The sequence below is a fragment of the Bactrocera dorsalis genome, chromosome 5 (genome assembly GCF_023373825.1).
Source record: "Bactrocera dorsalis isolate Fly_Bdor chromosome 5, ASM2337382v1, whole genome shotgun sequence".
NCBI classification, from domain to species: Eukaryota; Metazoa; Arthropoda; class Insecta; order Diptera; family Tephritidae; genus Bactrocera; species Bactrocera dorsalis.
This window is the reverse complement of record NC_064307.1, coordinates 4,881,434-4,906,657: the sequence shown is the minus strand read 5'-3', so window position 1 is coordinate 4,906,657 and position 25,224 is coordinate 4,881,434. Positions and strand designations below refer to the sequence as shown.

Genomic DNA, 25,224 nt, shown 5'->3' with positions numbered 1-25,224 from the left:
CATTTATACTCTCGCATGATAAAGTGATAATCGAGATTTAATTATCCGTCATTTACATATTTTTTTATTTTGCTGTAAAATTCATTAGAATTAAATTCTGAGAGATTTACCGATATTTTCGGTGAAAAATTAGGTTAGGTTAGGTTAGGCACTGAGTTCTTCGTGTTCGATATCAGGGACTTTGAAAAGTTATATACCGATCACGACAATTTTTCCACAAGGGATACCTCAGCTCAGATACCGTATTTGTGTAAAGTTTTATTCCGCTATCATCATTGGTTCCTAATGTATATATTATACAGAGAAGGCATCAGATGGAATTTAAAATAGTGTTATATTGGAAGAAGGCGTGGTCGTGAACCGATTTCGCCCATATTTCGTACATGTCATCAGGGTGTTAAGGAAATATTATATACTGAATTTCATTGAAATCGGTCGAGTAGTTCCTGAGATATGGTTTTTGGTTCATAAGTGGGCGACGCCACGCCTATTTTCAATTTTTAAAAATAGGCCCGGTGGAGCTTCTTTCTGCCATTTCTTCCGTAAAATTTTGTGTTTCTGACGTTTTTTGTTAGTCGGTTAACGCACTTTTAGTGATTTTCAACATAACCTTTGTATGGGAGGTGGGCGTGGTTATTATCCGATTTCTTCTATTTTTGAACTGTATATGGAAATGCCTGAAGGAAACTATAGAGTTTGGTTGACATAGCTATAGTAGTTTCCGAGATATGTACAAAAAACTTAATAGGGGGCGGGGCCACGCCCACTTTTCCAAAATTTTCCAAAAACAATTACATCCAAATATGTCCCTCCCTAATGCGATCCTTTGTGCCAAATTTCACTTTAATATCTTTATTTATGGCTTAGTTATGACACTTTATAGGTTTTCGGTTTCCGCCATTTTGTGGGCGTGGCAGTGGGCCGATTTTGCCCATCTTCGAACTTAACCTTCTTATGGAGCCAAGAAATACATGTACCAAGTTTCATCATGATAGCTCAATTTTTACTCAAGTTACAGCTTGCACGGACGGACGGACGGACAGACGGACGGACGGACGGACGGACGGACGGACAGACAGACATCCGGATTTCAACTTTACTCGTCACCCTATCACTTTGGTATATATAAGCCTATATCTAACTCTTTTAGTAGGACTTACAAACAACCGTTATGTGAACAAAAACTATAATACTCTCTTTATCAACTTTGTTGCGAAAGTATAATAATATGTATTTCTTAAGTTGTGAACACTATCCTTAATTAGTATGCCAAATATGGGCACGATCTGTCAACCAGTTTGTTTACAGCAGCTGCTTAAGTCAGTAAATCTCATTAGCATGCGGAATCTTTGCGAATGTTGAAAAATGCTTACGGTGATTCAAAATCACAAGCCTGCGAGTGGTACAAAGCGGCTCGAGAGATCGATGAAGACATGCCTTGTTCTGGACGATCTTCGATCTCTTCAACTGATGAAAATAGTAAAAAGTGATAAATTAGATTTGAATAATTTTGGAGGATATTTTGTTTATGAAACTCGTTTTTGCTCGACTCATCCCAACAAAGCTAAACTTTTCCAAAATAAAAGCTGTAAACAGGACAGGATCCAAAGATAGGACATGCTTGGTCGAGGGAATTCCGATTCAGCATTCATGGAGAGCATTATAATTGCCGATGGACATGGGTTTATGAGTCCGAAATACAAACAAGTCAACAATCATCGGAATGAAACGAAAAAAACGAGCCGAAACAGAAATCACCAATGTCGATCAAAAATCAGGGTGATGCTTATTGTTTTTTTGAAATTAGTGGTTTGGTGCACTATGAATTTGTTCCGGAGGGACAGATGGTCAATAAGGAGTTATATTTGGATGTACTCAGGCGTTTGCTTGAGAACACCCGTGGACACGGCCGGAATTATGAAAGACCAATTCATGAATTTTACACGATTATAATGCACCAACGCATTGAGCCACGTTGTGGCCGAATTTAAAGCCGTAAACGCAATGAATACCATCGGCCCACCACTCCATTCACCAGATTTGGATCCGAATGATCATCTCTTGCATTCCAAACTGAAATTGCCGCTCCGTGGAACCCGTTTTCAGTCGATCGTAGATATAAAACAAAATTCGCTGAAGGAGCTGAAGGCCTTCCAAAAAAGTGCTTATTAAAAGTGTTTCGAGGACTGGAAAATCGTTGGCATAGTATGTATATGTCTGGTGGCGACTTCTTTTTAAAATAAATATTAATGAATAATTAAATATTGTGATTTTTATTTACAATTTCCGGGTACTTTTTGTCATAATGTATGTATATATACAGCATACTCCGTTAGAAAATCTCACACTTCGAGGCGGTTTGATTAAACCAAAAGAAAAATTATTATGAATGTGCAACATCCCACCTGCCAATTCAGCAGAATACAAATATATATGAATAAATATAAATTTATACATATATATATATACATATATGTATGTATGTACATCTACATGTAAGTAATGTCACATTGAAGCTGTTTATCCCTAAATGGTGGCATTAATCGCTCGCAATGCCTACAAAAAGCTGTCACGCCAATGATTCCACTTAACGAAGTGTAACGGCAGCATTAACCCATGCAACGCCAACAACTACAACAAACAACGTTTTACAATATACAAACATATGTTTACAACCAGCTTCGCACTGTGTGGACTTGTTGTAAGAGTCGAGCGCCCGACGCTTAAATCGAGACGAGACAACTGACATGTGTGGGAAAGACGTGATCACTCATATTGACAATATGAACATGACAGCGCAGAAGCACGGCAGCTGAACGCACATACGCACATGTATATGAGTATGTGTATATATGGCATGTAAGTATGAGAAATATTTATCACCAACTTTGAGATGAGCAGCGACACAATCAACTGCACGTAAGCCACCTTGCAGCATGGCTTTCATGTATGTATGGTATGTACTTGTATATATATGTAGGTGCGGTTGTATTTTTATATAAAACTGCATAAATCTTTAATTGTAGCACAGGCGAAAATGTATGAAGTTGGATATATGTATGTGCAATACACTATAAACTCTACATACATACATATATAATGTGTATAAGTGTGAGTGTGTTAAACTTTTACATCATTTCGAATATATATAAGCGTTCATTTGTTCACTTTAATATCAACAAAAGCTTATAAATGGAAAATCGGAAAGATTAAAAATGAAGAAAATGTGAAAATTTTCCACTTTTCATGCCATTTTAACCACGCTGGCATGGTGAAAGTTGATAAATAATACGTTTTCTTTCGATATTTTTAACATATTTATTTCAGACAGTGTAAAAATGAACTGCTGTCACCTGCTGGCGGACAATTTTGAAATTATAAGTACTTTGCAAGATGCTGCGTGTGTGTCTGTGGTAGAAACTCGTGGACAAGAAATTAAAAATGTCGGTTAAAGGTTCGTTTAATAGCTTTTTCAATATATCATAATAATGGTGTAATAAAAGCATTTTTAATATTTGGTCTTATTTTTTTTTAATTTCCACAAGCACCATTTGGCATACGTCATCCATATATCACACCTTACTGAAGCATTCTGCCTGATCAATCAACATTGATTGGAATAAAAGTCAAAGCAGATGTATGAAAATCGCAAGCGTATGCATATGAGTCAACAATGAATGCCACCTGGTTGAAACTTCAGACATAACAGTTTAATTATCCTTGACTGAAGTGAAGGGAAATAAGAAAAAACAGTAACTTCGGCCTTGCCGAAGCTATAATACCCTCTTCAGAAAATTTTCTTAAAGCATAAAAAAATATTAAAGTAATTATCTTGAGTTTGATCGGTCAGTTTGTATGGCAGCTAAACATATACTATGGTTTTCTGGTCAGAACAATTTGTTCAAAGATTGTACCGTACAAATTCCGTTAAATAAATAAACCAATAAGAAAGTTTTCGATGCAAGACCTTGACTTTGATCGATCAGTTTGTATGGTAGCTATATGATAAAGTGGTCAGATATCAGCAGTTCCGACCAATAGCAGTTTCTTTAGTAGAAAATGATGTAAGCAAAAATTCAAATCGATATCTAAAACAGCAAGTTCCTCTCTTATATACAGGCGTACGAAGAGATCGACTCAGCTCGTCAATTTATCATTTACTCGTACACATTGCGTAGTCGAAAAAGTCTTTTCGTAATTTGTCAATAGATGTCGTTGCAGTTACCTTATACTTTATGGGGCCTTCGAAATTTCCTTCGTGGTAAACTAAATATACCTTATTTAGGGTATAAAATGTGTTTTACTTCATAAAGCAGATACTGAAACTGCACTCAGGAAACATATGAGTCAAAGTATGTAATCAAAACGTCAGGATCCAATTAGGCCGTCCTGCCAACAAAGTTTTCTTTCTCAGGCTCCGATACACGATTACGTCTCGTTCGTTTTTATTTTCTACCAACGCACACACACACACACTCTTTTGATAACTATTAAATTTTCGATATTCGTTTCAGTTCACTTGCTTTAAAGAAAGCTTTCATTCAACTTGAGTTTGAACAGGAAACACATACACACACAATCCAAACATTGTGCGCTAAATTTTAGCATTGCAGCTATAAGGAAATTATGCAAATCGTTGGAGCAGGCCATTCACTCACTCCATTTCTGTATTTACACCATCAATTTGCATAAAAACAAAAACACAGCCTTTGGATTATGAGCAAAGAGATTGTTGACTTTTGGCAAATAATGCATGACGCGCTGCCAAATTTAGCGAATCAATATCTTGAGCAACGCTCCAATGAAGCAGCGGCACTTATGGGAATACAAAAGATAACAGTAATCTTGTATAATGACAACAGAGTCGCTCGGAATGACTTCACAGTTGTAAGACAAAAGGGATTTTAGTTTACGCCTCAATTTAACACTTATATAATATTACACAAAATAATTTTAGAAAAGAGACATAATCGACAGATCTTTTAGTGGTTATAGCAACTAGTTGGGAATATTATGCACACTCTCTCTCTAAAGATTTTGAAAGCTTTAATTGTTTGTGCAGCCAATTTTCTTATTGACTGAAATCGAGTCCCTCAATAACCAACTAAAACATCGAGGTTCTTATTCGTTTAGTAAATGTTTCGAAATCTGTCTCGCAACAATGGTGGTTATTCCATCTCTCATAAATGCTAGATAGAACCTCCTAAAATGACCCAGACTCTCTGAATTTGATGGCAACATTCGCAGCCATACACCTTTTGGCTATGTTCACTGGCAATATGTGCAAGATACAACCACGATATACTACCATGAGCAAAAAATAATGACGACGAATGGGTTTTCGCTCGAAATTTAAACTTAAAAATCTCAGTATTTTTTGCTCACAATAGATTGCTTTGTATGTTAAGTACGTTCCTTGATAGGAAATATGTTCCGATTTCTCTTAGAATTACTTTATATGTATATAATGGCAAAAAGGCCGTGACATTGTTATACTAGAAACTTACTCGTATAATAATCATACCCATTTTTAATTATTGAAAAATAGACATAAAACTACTATAAAGAACTTTTAAAAGATAAAAAATATACGGTTTCAGCGGAGGACTTAATTCGAATTTTACTAAAATATTCTATGAATTTTTGAATATGAGAAATTGTCGCTTACTATTTTTCATTTATTTCCATCAGAAGAAAAAAATTCTTTTTGATTTGTCTGCCAATACAATCCAAACCTTTTTTTCTTCAATACAAACCAACTTTAAATTGTTGCATTTACACTATCTATGGTCATGCTTTGCGAACCAATAGAGGCTGTGAACGCTGTTACGAAACCGATTCAGAATTGGCACTGGTAGTGACCGAGGGCAAGGCGAAATATCTCTTGTCATCAAACAAACAGTCGTCGACTAGGCTCCCACGCCACTGTTGACAGTCATAACTGCGAAGTTGTAGATACTTTCGTCTATCTTGGAACGAGTATTAACAACACTGTCAGCCTTGAAATTCAACGCAGAATAACTCCCGCCAACAAGTGCTACTTCAGACTGAGTAGGATATTGAGAAGTAAAGTCCTCTCTCGACGAACAAAAACCAAACTTTATAGTGTTACTCATTATTTCCGTCCTACTGTATGGTGCAGAGGGAACATCTGATAAGTCGACGTTACGAGTTTTCGAGAGAAAGGTTCTGCGGTTCTGCGATTTATGGTCCTTAAGGTCATGTCTTCCGGACGCCTCTTCAACTTCTGCATTAACACCTACTTCTAGAATATGAAAATAAAAACAGAGAATCGAAATGGTCTGACATACATCATCAAAAGTTCTTATAAACAGCAAAGTTGAACAAAAAAGAATATTTATTATATATAAATGCAGTATTAAAACATTATGTCGACATCCGCTTTGCCACTTAATTATTTATATTTTTTTAACGCTGGCAACTTTTCTATTTCCAACGATGGGCAAAGATTGAACTGAACTTTTTTGTAAAAAATCACATCATTAACATCCATGACCCATATTCTGTAGCAACAGATGTGACATTTTAATTAATTTTGAGTAATAAACAAAAAACGAACGCCTCCAGCGCGAGTGATTGACTTATTATGCAACAATTTGACAGCTTCAATTACCGTAAACTGCATGCAAGCAGAAAAAACACTGTAAACCCGTCACAGCCTCACACACGCATACACATACAATTATTAACAAGTCTTTACGTGGGTAGCAGCAAAATATATACATTAGTGTGTGTGTGTGTGAGTGGCAAAGTGTCAAGCCACTGGACCCTTGAAGTGAAACTCAGCAGAATTGCTTGATTTATATGCAGAATAACGCAAGAGCGTGGAAATTAATAAAATAATGTGCCGAGCAAATAGTAAATAAAAAGCAAGAAGTTTAAAGAGCAAGAAGTGGCTGGCGAAACAAGTTAGGCAAACAAACAGCCACAAATTTGCCATGCGGCATTCGCAATGCATTGCGCAATCAAAATTCATTGACGCACCGCGCGAAAAAATTGCCAACTGCCAGCGGCGCGACGGCCAAGTTGTGCCACCAAACCACAAAAAAAAAGAAAAGAATACAAGAAAAAGAAGTCGCAGCCAGAGAATGGACAAAAATCAAAGAATTGAGCAAACAAAAATGCAAACTACTTATGCATAACTTAAGAAAAACCTGCAGAAATGCCCGTCACAAGGTAGGAGCGAGTAGCGATTGCGTCAAACAGTCGGCAAACAAGCGGCGGCTGCCACTCCCAAGTCTGCGGAGGTGGCTGGCTGGTGGCGCAATGGACGCAGCGACGCTCCGAAGACGCTGCGGGGCCGAGGTGCGGACTGCGGTGGTGCCTGTGGAGGCGGCGCTGGAGCTGTGAGGTTACCAGCTGGTGCAAGAGGATAAGTATGTGCGCCGCACGGCATTAAAATTCTGCAGAAATGCAGAAAAAATCCACCAACATTCAAAAAATATAAAAAACAACAACAACAGCAGCAAGTACACTTGCGTATGTCAACAAAGCGTTTAATGTGAAAATGAATTTTCCTTCATGCGCGCGCACGTGTGTGTGTGCCGTCTAACTGATAAGCATGCAAGTCAGGCACATAATATGCATGCCGCGTTCAGCGCCCCTCTGCCACGCCGCCAGCTGAATAAGTAAATGGCATAAATAAATGCATTGCGAATACGCAAATAAACACAGTGCCAGAAGGAGCAAAAAAATCCTTTTCCAAGCGAAAGTAAAAATTCATAAAAGTGAAGTACTTAACGACCGCCGCAGAAAAAACAACGCTAAGCAAAGGGCAGGACAAAGGCAGAGCTGCAAATGCGACGCGCTGCAAGAAGCTGAAGAGTCCAAGACAATTTGCCGCTACTAGAATATGCATGCAGCGGCAGCAGACCATTTCTAGAGCCATGCGCGCCACATAGAAATCAGCAAACCACACGTACATACACATGCATGTGCACGTGTGCGTGTGTGCGTGCGCTTATATGGCCAAGCAATTGAATAGAAATTAAATTTAGTTGGAAAAATACGACGGCGACCACCAACACGACAGCGGCAATGCCAGCGCCCGTCGCCGCAACCACAACGCCAACGCCGCGACGCGCCGCACCGACACTTACGGCAGCTAGATAAGACAAATGCCGCGCGCCGACAGCTAGACGGCGTAAGACAAGCGGCAAACATGGCATTGGAGCGAGCGTGCGTTCACCGCGTCCATATGTTTGTGAGGTGGCGACAACTTTGTGAGCAATTGTCGTTGACGTTGTAGTTGCCACTGTCACTGCCGCCGCTGGATGGTCATGGTTGCGCATAAAGCAGCTAGCAACAACAAAAGCAGCAATGTGGTGGGCTTTGGTCGGGTCTGTTGGTGGTGTCGCCAACACTGGACGCTGGACGCGTGAAAGCACGAATTCATTTAAAATTCTGCGCACACGCATTTGTGCACGGAGCCACAGCAGCCATGGTCGCCGCCGCCGCCGTTGTTGTTCGCCTTGCCGCCACTGTTTTGCTGAGCGCTTACAAAGCTTTTGTGTCTGTCTGTGCACTTACTTTGAGTGAGTGCACTGTGAGAAACATTGTTAATTAATTAGAACAGACACCCGGAAAATCAACTCTCCTTGGGAAATATTCATATAATGAAGTCTCTGAGGAGATTGAAAAAACAATATTGAAATAAACAACAAGCTGTCTGCGCCGTCATACCGTTTGTCACGAAGTTTTATATATACATATAAGCTGTTAACGTGACGAGCTGAGCCGATTTAGCCATGTCCCTCTGTCTGTCCGTCCGTCTGCATGTTTCTCCCAAAAAAGCTGCTCATTTGTCGCAATTGTCTATATCGGACCACTGTATCATATAGCTACTATGCAAACTGAACGATGGAAATCAAGTCTTTGTATGAAAAACCTTTTCATTAGACGAGATATTTTCACGAAACTTAGCGTGAGTTATTGCCTAAGACATTGATTGAATCTCCGAAAAAATTGTTTAGATCGGATAACCATTGAATATAGCTGCCATACAAACTTAACCATCAGAATCATGTGCTTGTAAGGGATCTTTTGTATTTGTGAAGGATATTACAGCTGTCCGACCGTTTGGTCTAACTAATTTCTAGAATAATTTTTAGAATACGGTTCAAAGCTATTGTACGAAGGCAATGAAAATATCCGATGGGGATGATCAAGGCAGAACACTAGTAGGTTGGATCCAATTTTCCATCAGAAACTCTTCTCACTATCAGATCTACAATTTAGCCTTAAAGAAACTCAAAAAGTAAAATATAAATTGTCCCAGACAATTGATTTGTTCAGAACAGTTAAGTATAGTTAAAATATCGTACAAATAGTTCAAAAATATAGCTACGGTGTAACCAAACAAACACTACGTTTGTGTGTGTAAATGAAAGAAAACCTTAAAATACTTACAAGTCCCGCTTGCAGCTTCTGTTGTTATTTTTGTTACTTTTGTTAATTTCATTCAATTTGGAGCTCTAAAGTTTATTTTGTAGTTTTTTGCACTTTCTGCACCTCCATTCATACAATATGCGTTAGCTTATTATTGTTGTAATATAATTGCGTGTGGTTGTTGTATTATAGTTGATCTTTTGCTACCAGATTGCCACCGTTTTCGAACGCAACTCACCTGCATTTTGCGGTTATGTTATTAACGCCTCTTATTGCGTATTAGTGTTATGATTTTTGTTGTTTTTGTCATAAAAAGCTTTGCTCATACTTATATCTTTCAAAACTTGTAGAAAAATTCATTTTTACCGCGTATAATATTTAATTTCACACTTTTTTCAATGCAAATTCATGAATTATTGGTCCACTTTCATTATTGGCTCGTTTGTTTTGCATTAATTTCGAATTAAATACATAAATAATTGCAATGAAACTGTTTTGGCTTCTAACTATATTCCTTTTTCGCTTTTTGACATGTTCACTATTTTATTGAATTACATTAATTAAAAAGCCATGTATCTTGATTACTTGGATAAAATGGAAAAACAGCGAGATTATTGAAGTAACACGCGCTCACGCGCATTTACCTTACAACAACTGCACGAATGTCGGCACGCATGTCTTGGCACAGTGTTTTAGTTTCGGAAAACAGCGCACACACATTCACATAAATAATGTTAAGCCCTGTTGAGAGTGCCCACTATGTAGTATGGCTGAGGGACCCAGATTGTTAAATTGAAAAAATATATACATATATAGTATTCGCCAAAAATTCAGTCGTGTCTTCCAACGAATGCTTGATCGGGTTTCTACTGCAATATTTGGTGGGAGCATTGATTGTACAAGAGCTAAGTCAGCTTTAAGAACATTTTTCTTGACAGAAATGCGCTCGAGAGCTTACCACTTTCTGAAGGAGAAAGATATTAAAAACTTTCTACTCTATACTACTTTCTAATCTATTTTACAGTTTCACCTGACCTCTTTCCATGAAGTCTTAAAAATAGAATAATTCCAAGATTACTATTGCATATGTAGTTTCAAAGTTAATGTTAATCCTACATTGCAAAAGGCCTCACATAATGTATAAATATTTGATGGTAACCCTGTGAAGAGATTTTTTTTGTTTAGTTGGTACACTCTTCATATGAACGGATTTGAAGTTTCATTTCAATCTGTCAATTCATTCTTTGTTTACAAGCCATTTAGTGTCGCCGTGTAACAGTATTTTTTTACAATGGAAAAAATTTAATATCATGCAGTGAAAAAATTCTTATTTTTGGAAGGTGTAGCACCAACAGTACAAAAGTGGGTGGCTGAATTTAAACGCGGTCGTACAAGCCTTGAAGACGATCCACGTGAAGGACTTGCACATCAACACCACAAATCATAGCCACAATACAGGATATAATTTTGGAAGATCGTCGAATGGCTGAGAGAGATTTAGTAGAGGCTCCACACATCTCATTAAGCAGTGAATAGCCATATTTTAAATGAAATTTTGGATTTTATTATAGAAAACTGTGTGCATAATGGGTGCCGCATTCGCTAACAGTGGAACAGAAACACAATCGAATGCGACTTTCTCAGCAACATTTAGAGCGTTTTAAAACAGATAAAGTGGATTTGGTTCGTCGAATCAACACTATGGATGAGACTTGGGTCTATCACCATGATCCTGAATCAAAACAAGAGGGTAAAGAGTGGTGTGAACCTGGTTGTTCGGTTTCGAAACGGATTCGTGTCCGGAAATCGGCCAAGAAGGTTATGGCATCAGTTTCTTGGGATGCGAGCGGAATTTTGTCTGTGGATTACTTGCAAAACTTGTAAAGCAATTAATTCTGAATATTATTGCAACCTTTTTGGATCAGTTGATTGAAAATATTCGTAAAAAATACCCGGTTTGCAGAAGAAAAAATCCGTTTTAATCAGGACAATGCAGCCTGTCACAAGAGCGTTTTGACAATGGCTAAAATCCACGAATTAAAGTTCGCATTGTTGGAGCATCTACTGTATTCACCAGATTTAGTCTCCAGCGACTTCAATTTGTTTCCAGAACTGTTGAAGCGTATTTTGCAGACCTTCCGCATTTTCACTTCAGGATTGGATCAACAGATATGAGGATCGTTGGAGCAAGTGTATTAATGTTCAGGGAGATTATACTGAATAATGTGTATTTTAAATTATAAAATTGTGTTTTTCTTATGAAACGACAAAACCTATTGAAAAACCTGGTATATGTAGCTTCGATTTTTCCCTATTTTCTAAACTCTATTATTTCTTTAGAATAGATTTCCTTCCGACTTTACATTAATTGTTAATTGCACCGAACGGTTAGCCCCATTTTAAAGAAGCTAAATTAAAGTAGGAAATATCTAAATTAGGTAATTCCAATGAACGATTGGGTTACAAATTAATAATAATTGTATTGACCTTATGAAATGAATAGATCAGAAACTTACAACTCGAGAAAAGTTGGTAATAAATTAAGCGATTTTTACTGATATTTGAATTTTTTCTACTTAGCAATTGTATGTGAAAAAAATTTGAAAATCAGTTAGGGATTTCACGTAGTCTCGTAAAGTTATATGTTATAACGATCCGAAAACATAGCATTGAGAATTGTAAATGTGTAAACTCATTTTTGTATCTAATACAACAACAATTTTTTTAAACCAGTGTAAAAATTTATAATTTTATGATTTTACGATGCTTTACGACGGGTTGTGAGTACCCCAAATATATATTTTTTCGCTTAATTAATTTTCTATTAATTTTAAATTTATTCTTTTGACAAAAGTTTTGCTTAAGCACTTAGTTTTTTATATTAAACTTATAAAATAAAATTAACCGAGTGTTCTTTTGCTGCGTCATATTAATCAAGACGCGATGTGGCATGCCCACAAAGTATGCCCAAGACTTTAACTAAATTTTAAATTTTTATTACTAATATTTAAAACACTGAACAGCTTATGTATGTACATATATTTATGAGATATGAGCATAACAGGGCATGTAAGTTTGTGTGCGTGTGCTCGCAGTTTTTCATAATGCGCAGTGCGCATGTGCGCTGTGTTCGCGCTGGCATTTTCGCCCATTTGCTTAGTTAAATGGAAGTTAAAAGATTTATGGCTTTTGGTGTAGAATTTTTCAAAACAACATGCACACACACATGCATGCATATGCGTATATCTATGTATAGGTGTATGAAAATGCAGACTTTTTTACATTTCGCATAACTTCAGAACACTACATCATCTAACGTTGGACACTGTCATACTTACTTGCTTATGCATACGTATGTATGTGTGTAAATGCCACTTTTGTATAAGTTAGTACTAGTTTTTGTCGACTTCGTCACGAACTTGTGCAGGCAATTTCCACGAGTACAACTTTATTTCATTATTGGACATTTGACTTTATTTACTTGAATTTTTTTTTTAATATTTTTTTGTCTTTTTTCAAATTTATTTCATTGCCAGCGCAAAAAAGGTTGTTGTACATATTGCTTGTTGGCTGCTAAGCTACTGTTGCCACGAGCATTCTTCGTTTTTGTTGTAATTAGAAACACTTTTCATTCTCTATTTATTCTATTCGACAGACTGAGCAACGCTTCCGAAACGAAAAAAGTTTAAAGAAGTCATTTGCGTTTCAGCCTTTTTTAAGCTGAGCTTAGTCGCCGGTATTTTTTTCGTCCCCTTCGAAACGCATTACCGCACACAGGCGACTCATTTGCTCGCTCATTAGCGTATTGCTTAACGCTTTGGTGACCGCTTAAAGCTTAGTAGCAGCTTCGTGGCTTGGCGGTGCTGTGTGTTTTGCAAGTCGTTGCCGCTCAGGTTGAATGCCTGACCGTTAGACCTCTTGTGGCAACAGTCATGCACGTACACATCCACACATGTGAAGACATACGATCATAAATGGCTGCATGGTATATGAATGGCTTTTCAGCACACACTTTTTCCAAGCAAACAAAGCCATACTTACGTTCATACGAACATATATGTCAGTGTTTTTACTAATTTGACCTGCCCTCCCTGCCGTAACTAAGCTGAACGCACCGTTAAGTTGAATAAACCACAAGACTTTAAGTACACAAGGCTTCGAAGTTATGTCAATTTTAATTTTCATTTGTGTTTTGAGCTCAGAAATGGAGTAGATTTGAGAACGCCTTCTGCTTTCTAATAAATATTTGGTTCCCTTTTAATTCTATTCAAAAATCCGTTCGTATTAGGAGACAAAATCTCGTGATAAGAACAGAATTGCAGAAGGGTACACTCTGTAGATCCAAAGCTTCTTCGCTTAGCTCTGATTTTAGAGATACAGAGGTTTAGAAGATGGAGGTTCCTAACCTCAAAAACACACTTGGAGATTTGGCCATCTTTACCAGAATTGGTGCTCAGAACCTTGTAATCTTGGGTATTGTATTCTGATACTACTATATACTATTTTTAAAAATGTGGTTGGTTTTCCAAAATCGAATAATACTGATCATAAAGTAATTGCTGACAACCTATAATAATATCGAAAATACTGCACAGACAATTGAATTCATTGTCTCGAATGTAAGCCAGTCTTAACATAACAAGTGAAATATTCTTCGACATCTATGATTTTGGAATACCAGCGACCTTTCCTGAAACATTTCTAAAGAACTATAACACAAACCCAAAATAGCTGCTGTGTTTTTCAATTCTGTTATCCGCATTTTATGCAAATGTCAAAGTCAACACCAATAAAACTGAAGACGGCGCAGAGCTATAAATATGCGCACAAAAGCGTTCTTACAAGCCACAGCAACGCAAAAGGTGAAAGAACCAGCGCAACTCCAAGAAGAAACGTAATAAAACAAAAACAAGCTATAAAAGTAGTGATGACAATAATTATCATAATAATAGCCCAGAGAGCTAGCGGATGGAAATTACACGCTCACTTATGTTCAACGTTTAAAAATTATGCCCAAACGTGTCAATGAAGAAATTACTAACGACACATTCCGAGCCAACACACAAATCTTCAAAAACATTCTAAATAAAGTAGTAATAATAAAAATGCCAGCAGCTTGGGTTTGACAATTTCCACATAAATAACGGTGAATTAGGTTGCTTTTACACCTGCTGAGAGAATTATTACACATTGGTGGCGGAAGTGTTGTTGTTAATACTTATGTTTATGAGGTTATTACACAATGCCGAAATGTGCTGTTATTTTAATAATGTGGTGGATTTGTATATGAAACTTTGATCTACATAGTTCATGTTTAGAATAAAACACAAACTACTTTTTATTTGAAATGTTTGAGCTTTTCAAAAACAAAAAAATAAGATTTCGATATTTGTTTACCGCACTAATGATGGTTTTTCCAAAGGTCTATAGTTGATGACAGAAAAAGAAGCCCTAGCGTGCAACCAACCAATTTAACCATGAAATTGTTCGAGAGCACATTCGCTGAAGTTCCCTTAAAAAAAAGTTATATCCAGCGAAACGGATAAATCGAAAAGATCAACGACAAGACTTGTCTTGAGATGGTCTCTGCATGAAAGCCTACCGTCAGTCAACTGATAATACGTTTGAAATCCACTTCTTCATTGCAGCAACCATGAAATTATCCTTTTTACAGAAGAATACATTTTTGATGTTGAAGAAGTTTTGAAAAGGCAAGCCGACAAATTCTACGTAAAAACTACCAAAGACGTTGCTGCTGTAATGGTTTGATGGGGAGTCTGCTGTAAAGACGTTACACCTCTTTACCCCTGTGAAAAAGCTAGTAAAATTGGAGCAAAAGTGTGGCAGCCGGATGTTTTAGAAGTCGTGGTAAAGCAGTTAAGCACTGCTCTCTTCGATGAAGAGCATTAAATCTTCCAGATAGATTATACAATCATCTTAAGCACACTTGGCAAAAACCGCCTAGCAAGGGCTCAAATGCAATATTTCTCCTTTCATAGCTGTAGAAAAAAAACTGGAAGTGTGAATTCATTGGACTGCAGTTTGTGGTCAGAGTTGAAGATCGTGGTTCGTCGAATATCCCTCATATATTTGGGGCGTCTAAAAACAATTAAAACAGTAAAAACATGGGTTGCTGAATTTAAACGTGGTCGTACAAGCCTTGAAGACAACCACGTGAAGGCATCCAAAAAGCGCATCAGCATCACAAATCAAAGCCAAAATACAGGATATGGTTTTGGAAGATCGTCGATTGACTGAGAGAAATTTAGTAGCGACTCTACACATCTTATTAGGCAGTGTGAGCCATATTTTATACAATGGGTGACGTATTCGCTAACAATGGAACATAAACACATTCGAATGCGACCTTCTCAGCAACGTTTCGAGCGTTTTAATATGGATAAAGTGGATTTTGTGTGTCGATTCATCACAATGGATGAGACTTGGGTCTATCATCATGATCCTGAATCAAAAGAAGAGACTGAAGAGTGATGTGAACCTGGTTGTTCGGTTTCGAAACGAGTTCGTGTCTGGAAATCGGCCAAGAAGGTTATGGCATCAGTTTTTTGGGATGCGAGCGGAATTTTGTTTGTGGATTACTTGCAAAACTTGTAAAACAACTAATTTTGAATATTATTGCAACCTTTTGGACCAGTTGATGGAAAAAATTCGAGAAAAAATATCCGGTTTACAGAAGAAAAAGCTCTTTTTCATCAGGACAATGCACCGTGTCCCAAGAACATTTTGACAATAGCTAAAATCTATGAATTAAAGTTCGAATTGTTGGAGCATACCAGATTTGGCGCCCGGCGACTTCCATTTGTTTCCAGAACTCAAAAATTTATATGTGGCAAGCATTTTTCATCCGTCAAAACGGCAGTTGAAGCGTATTTTCCAGACCTTCCGGATTCCCACTTCAGTGGTGGGATCCACAGATTGGACGATCGTTGAAGCAAAAGTATTAATGTTCAGGGAGATTATACTGAATAATAAAGTGTATTTTGAATCACAAAATTGTGTTTTTCTTATCAAACGACAAAACTTACTGAACAACCTGGTATTTCAAAAGATATTGGATGCTATTCACTACATCTGGAGGATAGTAAAAGTTGTGCGACTAAGAGAACAGCAATGACTCAAAGAAAGGAATAGCAATGTATTATGTAATTTTATTAAAAGAGTTAATTTGAAATAAATAAACCTTTGATATCTCTTTGGAGAGACTTCTCCCGTGGAAATGTGAATTCATCAATACATACTACTTATTCTGCCTCCCAGTTAAAGCACTTGCTAACATTTCGGGTGTTTTGAGCATGTTTTTTGAGAAGATCTATGAAGCTAAGAGAACAAGATTTTCTTACTGACAATTATACTTTGAACACAATGAGTTCTCGTGGCATATGACAATCCCAATCAAAGGCAATCTAATAAGAATTCTGTCATTCAACAGCAGACCATGTTTCCAAAGTTCCGCGAGCTACTGAATAAATGCAACAATTACATACAAAAGGCGAAATTTTTCTTCAAGCTTTTTTAACGTTTTAAGATTCTACGTAGAAACTACTTGCTTAAAGTCATAAAAGTTATATGTAACTATTTGATATTATATGTATGTTTCTCATTACGATTCTCTACATTTCATATTGCTTAGCTGTTTACGTAATTGTTTTATATATAAATTGTGGTCTGTAACTGTTTTGTATTCACTTCATCTATTTCATTGAGCCAAAGATTAATAGTTTTGTTAACAACTTCTTCCCACTATTATGACAGTTGTATAGATATGTATGTAAATATATATGTACATACATATGTTTGTGTGGTTCTATAAATTATACAGCAGTAACTGCTGCTTTTACTCATTCCATTGTGTTTCGTTTTCATTTAATTTCTACTGTCGCCTTTTCATTATTTATTGTTTTTGTTCTGTGAATATATCTATTATTTTTCGATCTTGATTTGTGAACTTCTAATTCTCGCTGTTTATTCACATTTGTAACAACCAATGTAGTTCGCTTTGTTGTTGTTGTGGTTTTGTTGTTGCTGTTGCACTATTACGGTTTCATAATCGTAGCTTAAAAAGCACTCAACGGCACAGTTATTTAGCTACGGTTATTTTGGTCCGTTGCTTGTCACACACAAACAAACACACACATGCGCGCTAAGCAAATTACTGCGCTGTGGCTATGCGGCTATGCGGCCAGCCGCACGACACATGGCGCGGCATGACATTTGGCTAAGCGGCGGCCAAGACGCGGCCGCGCCGTTTCTAATCGCGTCGATCAGCACCCGCAAAACACAATTCACAATAACAATGCCAGTCGATGTCGATGAGGTGAAAACAAAAAAAAAATGCAAAAAACCCGAACAATCATAATAACAGCACTGGCTAAAACAAAAACAACGTTGACAGCAGAACGCCAGCAGCGCTGTTACACCTGTTACGTTTACATTGAAATCGTATGGCGCGGCAACGTGCTTTTTTCCGCGTTGTTATTTTACCTTTTACCTCCGTTTTTTACTCTATTTCACTAAGCAGTTCACACACTCACACACGCGCATATGCATTTCCATTTGTAGTACGTTTCAGTTGATATGCATTCTTACACGATTAGAGCGCGCGCGCGCCCGGGCGCATTTCAATTTGTTCAACACTAATGAGCGCGGAGCGGTTGGGCTGCGAACGCTTTGGCTTTGTATTTACGTGGATATATGCAGACATATGCAAACATATTTTTATGCTGTGTATGCTCGTACACACCTTAAAAGCATATGAAGACGTAGACGCGTCGACGAACGAAAACAAATTTGTATTGCAAATGAAGACGGCAGCACTGCCATCCGCGCTGACACACTGTAAGAAACTGAAAAGCCCAACTCGAAGCAAGCGCTTGTGGAGGCCCCATACAGCGATCGCTCTGCTGCGGTCGCTCGCTACTCGCCACTGAGTGCGGCAGTTTGTGGAGCGCAGCGCGGAGGGTTTTTGTTGCGGCGACGCGTTGTGGTGTGGTCGCGCTTTGGCCAAAAGCGTTGAAGAGGTTGTAGATTTTGAAGTTGGTTCACATACTCAACTAAGCGCGCTGACAGTTGAACTTAACGCTGTAAAATGAAGCACAAAGCCGGAGCAAAAGCAAAAGCAAGCAAGCGTTCAGAAGTTAAGCGAATGAGCGTGTGAGCGCTTGAGTGCTTGACGCAGCGCAATCGTGCTTACCATGTTGATCGACTTTGTGTGAGCCGGCGCTTGCGCCGTCGCTATCGCCGGGTATGGCGCTGGCATTATATAGCTATCGCTGGCAAATGCTAACAGTCGGCAATGAGCGATTTGTAAGTTGCAGGTTATCTGCTGTTGTTTGGCCACCACATTTTTACTGCTGCTGCCCAAGTCGTTGGCGCTGTTGATGGCACTATTGTTGGTTGTCTTATTGTTGTTGTGGTTGTTGCGGCTTTATTGTTGACTATTTTATTGTTGTTGTTGTTGGAGCTATGCTTGGTTAGACCGTTGTCATTTGCCTCGCTTTGTTGAGTTGGAGCTTTTTATGCTTGGAAATTGCACGGCGGTTTCTTCGATTTGCTTTTGGTCTTCGGTTTCTAACAGAAAAGAAATTGAAACTTTCCTGCATTGGAGTCGAACGTGCTGTCGCATTTACAGCGAAATTCGCCACACTTGTGTCGCTGAAGGAATTTAAATTTGAAGCGAAATGAAAGCGGAAATTATTTGAAATAAAATTATAGTTGCAAACACACACATATACACATACATACACGAACATGGTGTATTAAGTTTGCCACGAAGTTCGTAACATCCAGCAAGTAAATAATCAGCGTGACGTGAGATGAGTCGATTTAGCCATGTCCGTGCATCTGTCGGTCTGTATATACGTACCAGTCTCTCACATATATAGGACTGGTCCGGAAAGTAATATATGCTGCTCTTCTTCCGTCACGACTGTAGTTCGGAGCGTGTGCGCACTGACTGGATTCGGTAGAGGACGCTCCTAACTAACAACGAGCGGTTGGTCGTTTGTCTCCGAGCACCTAGAGAGTCAGGACAAACATTTTCGCGCGACGTATTTCTGTTAGTGGCGCTGAAAATGCAGCTTCGTTAAAGCTGATGTACGCGATTAAATTCTGTGTGAAACTCGGTAAATCTGCGACAGAAACATTTGATATGATCAAACAGGCTTACTCAGATGTCAGGGAGTCATGGATCTTTGAGTATGATCCCGAGACAAAGAGGCAATCTTCCGAGTGGCACACTCCGTCTCCACGCCCAAAAAAGGGAAGAATCCAAAGTGAAAGCGATGTTCATTGTCTTTTTTGACATCAAAGGCATCGTCCACCATGAATTTGTTCCGCCTGGACAAGTTTTACGTGGAAATCCGCAATAGACTCAAACGAAGGGTTATCGGATCCGACAAGACATCACAGCCGGTTGGAAGTTGTACCACGACAACGCCTCGGCTCACACCGCCTTCCTTGTGAGCAACTACTAAACCACAGGCGGCATCCCAACGCTTCCGCAGCCGCCCCACAGCCCAGATGTGGTCTCCCGGACTTTTGTTTGTTTCCTTGCCAGAAATTGCAATCATTTTGAGACGAAAGAGAGGATCCAAGCAGCATGCATCTCCGCTCTCAAGGCTATTCCGGAGATCTCGGACTTCTATAACATATAACTACCAAAATTAGGTTTTTCTCTTCTATCTTCACGAGTTTTTGGTATGAATTTTTATATAATCCCCGAACATATTTTCTAGATCCTATTACTATGTATGTATATAATATATAGAGATCAATTTCTCAGGTTCGAAACTTTTTAGAGAGTGTTGGAACATTTTTTATCGTTAAAATGATGAATGGCTTCACTTGAATATTCTTCCATAATGTCTTTCTAAACTTCATAGAAGTTCAGGGTTCCGACTCAAAGAACTCGATTAACATGTAAAGCAATTCTAGTTTTTCATTTCGTCAACTACTTAATATTCCTCATTTATTTTTGGTATATTAGCATCAATTTCCATTAACAGCAATAACCTAAAACTCTACCCTAACCTAGCATAAGACTTCATATTAAGCTGAACGTAAGCTACTGACTCCCAGGGATGATTTTTGATAGCTTCCTGTATTTCCGCTTTCGTCGTCCACATCACGTGCCTCAAACACACACACTTCAATAAAATTTTCTGAAAAGAAAAACGCCTTTTAAGCACTTCCAAGTGTTTTGCGATATTCGCCTTCAAATCCGGTCTTCCTTTGGTGAGTACTGAATGGGTGAAACAAAAATCTACAAAAAAAAGTATTCGAAACATGCAAAGTGCACAGAATGAATTGTAATTGTGTGCCATTCATGCATTTTTCGCATTCAACTTTTAAGTATCAAGCCAAACTTTAACATTTAAATAAGACTTCGCTGTTGTTGTTGTTGTGTGTGTTTTTCGCCGTTTTCGAAGTCACAGACGTCAAAACGGCTGCACAGGGACGGATGTCGTAAATGAATATGCAGCACGCAGTACAGCACCTGAGCGCATGAATGGCAAAACATATGTAAATGCTGGTGGATGTGCGGATGTATGTGTGTGTGTGGCTGTGTGCCTTTGGTAGTCGATTGGTGGCGACGGCGCTGCGAGCGGAATAGAGGTGGCAAGCTGTCTCACTATGGCGGGTAGCAGCGACTGTCAATGCAAACACGACAGCATGCAACATGCAACAACAACAACAACATTACCAATATATAGAATGCACGGTTGCGTTCGTATGTATGTATGTAAATAGTTGCTAACTGCTTACGGTGCTGTCACAGCGCCACCAACAACAAAACGTCGCATGCAACAGTTGTGTGCTCAGTTGTGTTTTGACTGCCACCGCGTCTATGTGTTTGTTTGTGTTTTGTTATTTCTTTTCAGTTTATATTTACTTTCGTTTTATTTGCGCTTGTTGCTTTGTGTTTTTGTTTTGATACTCATTTTTGCCAAACCTCAGAATTTTTTAGGTGTAGCAAAGCGTCTGAATTTGTTTTTGTTTTTTGAGTTTTTGACTCTTGCCACAAGAAGAGGGGGCGAGAGGCCATAAACACACAAACAAGCAGTAAACGCAGCGCGCTGTTGCGGACCGGTCTCGCATCGGCTGCACACTGTTTGGGCTATCTTCAATGAGTTTTTGTGGTTTCGTTTCGGAGCCCACTTGTTTGGATTTTGTGAGCTTTTTATTGTCAGCTTTATTACAGTTTTGCGGTTTGCAGTGTTGCAATATAACAAATTCGATAAAGCCCCTTTGGCCTTTTGTTAATTTATTGTTGGTCTTTTTATTCTGTTTATTGGTTTAAAAAGTTGCTGCTGATGGCCGAAGGTCAGACCTTTGTATGCCTGTGTATACACTTTGTGACTTCTTAGCGGTCCTGCTAATACGACAGTTTCATGGTAATAATGAGTGATGTACATATGTGAGTACAGAAAAAATTGAGAAAAATGTCCTTAGTCCATCCTTAGTAGAACCAGTCTCAAACTTATATCCTTGTGCGAGATGGCGCTGCCGACCTATTACAACAAGCTCTGCAACTATAAACCGCGCTTTGCATGCGTTGGTCGACGGCCAACTTCTGTGCGACTGCGAGATCTACTGAGTAACTTTCCCTCAACAAACTTCATCTTACCGTAACGTAGGAGCTCTTATGGGCATTCGGGTGGTAAGGCAAAAATCTTGTCGGAATTAAATTATCAAAGCTGTCTGGAATAAGGTGTTGTGGAAATATCCAGAAACTTTCTCTTCCATTATCCGACTTTTGCAAGACTGGGGTTGAAACATATCAGCAGTCATATTTTCAGCAAATCAAGATACAGAGCCGAAACTGATATTAGCCGCCTTAACAGATTGTCGATTTTATGAGGATCTCATGATCTACAGAGTTTTAAGGACCACAATTCTAAGCTGTCCAAGTTAGATTCTTGTTAGGATCGACTTCTTAATATAACCTAACCTAACCACTTAGATCTCACATCAAAATAAGTTATTGTTGTTTAATGAAGACTATAGCTTTGACTTGCCGATATAACCTAAAAATGTTTATTTGGAAAAACTTGAAATACTCGTACCTCCATAAGTTATAGAGTTTCTGATTCTAAGATCTACAAATAAAGCACTTTATCAAGTGATTGAAAGTTCCTACGCTCAAAAAAATACAACCGCTGAAGGAAAGAACTTTCTTTATATGACTTTCTTTATATGAACCAAATAAATGTAATCCGTAAAGTTCTATACTTCTGTAATCTAGAAACGTATTACTCAGATCAGCATGTGTGGTGCACTAAAGTCTACCCCAACCATGGCACTCAACGTTATGCTGAACATATTGTCCGTAGAGAGGGGCAGTTAGCTTCTTCACGAATGGGTCAAAGCTTGAGGAGAAGGTTGGTGGAGGGGTCTACTGTCGAAAGCTCTCCATCAACTACAGTTTCAAACTTCTTGACTATGCAGTGTCTTTCAGGCCGAGGTTGCAGCCATTAAGGTAGCAGTAGATTTGCTGCTTCGGAGTGCAGCCTCTTTCAGAAGCAGAGCGGCGATACCACCCTTGAACTCATTTACAGTGCCTTCAAGGCTGGTGGAAGACTGCCTAATCTCGCTACCAATAGCATCGAATGCATTTGTGATAAGATTGATATGGGTGCCAGACCACAGCGGAATAGCAGGAAACTGTAAAGGTAAGGCACCCTAGAGACGTTATCGGTATAATGGGAGCGGATCGGTGCACCCTTATCCTCTTGTGGTCTACTATTAAATGGTCAGCGCTGGGACACAATCGGTACATGCACGGTCGCAAAAGCCTTTTGGCACAAGATGGCAAAAGATCAGGTGATCTCTTTGCTATATGCTCTTAACACTGATTTGTGATTCAAGACGCCGCAAGTAAAGATCCAAAAGTTATATCTTAGCACTACATCCCAGAGATTTTTGTTCCATATCAGAAGCGGAAGTTTTCTGTAGACTTGCTGCTAAAGTTTAATTCCATTCTAACCTCACTCCTAATAGGATTAGCCCACCCAGTGTGACCTACATACATTCCATATAAGTAGTCTGCTATAGCATCCTAAGCTATTTACACATGTACACAATGGACAAACGTAACTGTAAATCGAATTAAAGTGAGTAAATCTCACTATGCGATAACAGTCTATTACAACCGGGAACGGCTAAGTGCTATGGTAAATACCATAAAAATTATACACTGCGTGATACTAAGCGCTTCCACGAGCACACCAACAGCCCCCACACAACACCACACACACACACACCTGCGCGCATGCGGTGACTGCCAGTCAATCGCAAATGAATGCCAGCAGCGCATCCGCGGTGGGGGGAACGCCAAGCGGCTGCCATGGTTGAGAAGCGATTATCCAGCGCCGTGAAGGAGGAGTGAAAGAGGCCAAAATGCGCTTTTCGGCGCTTAACCACACACACACACACACTCACGTAGGCGCTTGCATAAATGCCTGCAGACACTTGTGTCGGCATCACAACAATTCATTGCAGCTGTGACGTAATTGCAACACAATGACGACGCTATTGATGATCATCATGAGCTGGTATGTTGTTGTTGTTGTTGCTGCTAGTGTTATTGATGATTACGATGACGGTGGTTAAATGTGCAGTTGGTGTTTTTGTTGTTGCCTTCGCAGAGCGCTGAAGTGCCGAGCATGCGCGCCAGTGACTGTGCTGATTGCTTAAGTATGTATGTTAAGTGGTATTCGCAGCCAAATTACAAGAAACGGCAGCAGCAGCAGCAGCGGCGGCAGCAAAAACTACGCCAGACAACAACACGCCAGCAAACACTGCAGATAGTCGGGCGCACAAATTACAGTTGCATGTGGCAGGCAGCAAACGGCAAACGGCGAACGGCTCATGCGCCAAATCGCTTAATACCCTCATGTCGGTTTGCAGCTTAACGCAGCTCAGCTTTCTTGCTCGATCCGACGGTTGGTCGGTCGGTCGGTCCGTCCAACTTTGTGGCATTGCAACTAGCAATTGGTATTTATTTACAGTCTGAGTTTCGATTTCAGCGCTCGGTTACTGTCTTCGGTTTCACGCCTGGCCACTTGCCTGCCCGCTTGCGTTCGTCGCTCCGACATGCGGTGGCATAACAAGCAATTACTACTCGCTGTCCGACGCCGATCAAGCGTTGATCCCCCAAAACCGCCAGTTGGCCGCGACGCAGCGGCGTTTAATTCGTATGCACACAGCTTAAGTGTTGCTGCAATTGGCGCACAGTAGCCAAGCAGTCAGCCGGAGCCCGTCACTGGCAGCGCCGCCTGTTGCAAGTTATGATTTGAGTGGCAACGGCGCTTTTCCGACTTGAACGTGTTGCTCGTTGCTGTAATTTTAACGCGCTCGCATTTTAATTAAAAACGAAAAACGCTCATTGCTGCCGGCTGCCGACCACCGGCTTCCCGGAGTGGAGTGCCGTGGAGTAGCTGTTCGACTACTTTGGCAGTTGGTTAGTGTGCAGGCGCTGCGAGTGGCGACCTGCCAAGCATATCGAACGTCAAATGATGTGTGTCAACAGTAGATTATGCGGGAATGTATGAAAAAGTGGAAAAGCCATCGAAAACTTACATTTATATGCTTCGATCGGCGGTGTTGCCAAGTAATTGAGTGCTTTATTTATGAGAAAATGCCAACAGCAGCGACAAAGGTAATACAAATATAATGTTGACTGCATTAAAAATTAAATGAGAAATCAACGAAAATATACCCATGATTTGTGCAATTGAGAACACAATTCTTTATACCCAATGAGAGCTTCTAAAGAATAGTAACTGGCCGAAGTCT

At 39.2% G+C, this 25,224-nt stretch overlaps 1 protein-coding gene across 2 annotated transcripts in view; it reads right to left on the bottom strand.

The window, feature by feature from the left end:
- Positions 1-18,424, bottom strand: part of LOC105226479 (uncharacterized) — a 72,577-nt gene extending 54,153 nt beyond the window's left edge. The window contains exons 1-2 of one of the 2 annotated variants that reach the window (XM_011205361.4): positions 17,911-18,424; positions 9,430-9,946 (exon numbers count right to left, since the gene is read on the bottom strand). The gene's annotated coding sequence lies outside the window, so the exon portion shown is untranslated. The remainder of the gene's footprint in view (positions 1-9,429; positions 9,947-17,910) is intronic. The other variant, XM_049457678.1, reaches the window with a different exon arrangement.
- Positions 18,425-25,224: the final 6,800 nt, after the last annotated feature.